This window comes from Gekko japonicus, unplaced genomic scaffold (genome assembly GCF_001447785.1).
Source record: "Gekko japonicus isolate JY-2015 unplaced genomic scaffold, Gekko_japonicus_V1.1 scaffold1167, whole genome shotgun sequence".
NCBI classification, from domain to species: Eukaryota; Metazoa; Chordata; class Lepidosauria; order Squamata; family Gekkonidae; genus Gekko; species Gekko japonicus.
The window spans coordinates 503749-505325 of NW_015165272.1; the positions used below are offsets into that span (position 1 = coordinate 503749).

Here is a 1577-nt window from a genome sequence, read left to right on the forward strand (position 1 = left end):
ATCATCAAAAATTGCCCACCCTGATCTGCTGTCTGAATTGAGTTCATACCTGCAGAAACAGACTGCAGGAACCAGCATGTTTTACTTAAGTCTCTCCCAATGAAATGTAGAGAACTTTAAATGTTTCAATCTGGCTCTACTCTGTATTGTTTTAAGATGGGATTTAAAGAAATGGCACGGAAACCATGGAAGCACCGGGGAAATATGGGCGGGTGCACAAAGAAAGGATGAAATTGATTCTTGGGAATTAACCCTTCCAAACAGAAACATATCTCTGTTTTTAAATTCATTCACTCATATGCGAGCAACACTGATTTCAGTAAACTTTATAACCAGATAAATGTTAGGGGAGGAGGGGCTGTGGCTCAGTGGTAGAGCATCTGCTTAGCATGCAGAAGGTCCTGGGTTCAATTCCTGACATCTCCAGCTCAAAGGATTAGGAGGTAGGTGATGGGAAGGACCTCTACCTGTGACCCTGGAGAGCCACTACCAGTCTGAGGAGACAATACTGGTCTAGGTGGACCAAAGTTCTGATTCCATATAAAGCAACTTCATGTGGTCATGTTTTTTAATATTGCAACCTTAATTAAAATGCTAATTTAAAGATTCTACTTATTTTTATTTAGTGGTAGCTAGGCACTGCTGAAAATGCAACCATTTTCCCCAGTACAGGATAAGAAATGATTCTTAATTTGTATTGTAGAAATAGGTCTCATTTAGGTTTGCCTTTAACAGCTATAGTTCAGCAGTTCGAGAACCGAGTGCCGCATAATGGAGTGAGCTCCCATCTCTGGTTCCAGCTCCTGCCAACCTATCAGTTAGAAAGCAAAAAATTGCAAGTAGATAAATAAGTACCACTTTGGTGGGAAGTAACAGCATTCCTTGCGCCTTGGCATTTAGTCATGACGGCCACATGATCACAGAAACGTCTTCGGACAGCACTGGCTCTTCGGCTTGGAAATGGAGATGAGCATCACAACCCCAGAGTCAGATTCGACTGGCTTTCGAGCAAGGGAAACCTTTACCTTTACCTTAAAAGAAATTCAGCTGAAGCAGTTTTCAAAGGATGGAGATATACTAATAAATAGCTCATCCTGTTGAAGGCAGTTATGTGATGTAAAAGTTCTGGGGGGGGGGAGATATCAAATTGTATAACAAGTGTCTTGATAAATGTTTTAGTAAAATAATTCAATGGCTTGAGTAAGTGAGCCGATAGACTTGCTTCAGGGCAGTGGACAGAGGTAAGGGAGCTGTGGACAAACGATACAGAGTGGAGGACAAATTTTGCTAATATTTTGCCTTGGAAAGCAAATATTTTTTAAATTTGGAAAAGGGTACTTGAAAAGTGGGGGGGGGATTTTAATAGGGTAGGGAGATAATACCAGTGTTCCCTGGCTAAATGGTGGCTACATTAGAGAGGCCATTAAAATGTTGCGTAACTGTTTTCCATTGCTCTCAATTTGTTTATTGTTTTTATTTACAGAATTTATATCCTGCCTTTCTGCCCTCATAAGGGCCACCAAGGTGGTGAACAGATTTAAAACATAGACCGATTTCCCACAGCCGCTGCTCTGTGC

General features: G+C 41.2%; 1 non-coding gene across 1 annotated transcript; it reads left to right on the forward strand.

The window, feature by feature from the left end:
* The first annotated feature begins 354 nt into the window (after nucleotides 1–354).
* On the forward strand, nucleotides 355–426 carry TRNAA-AGC. Its single transcript has one exon. It is a non-coding gene; the product is annotated as a tRNA-Ala (tRNA).
* The last annotated feature ends 1151 nt before the right edge of the window (nucleotides 427–1577 follow it).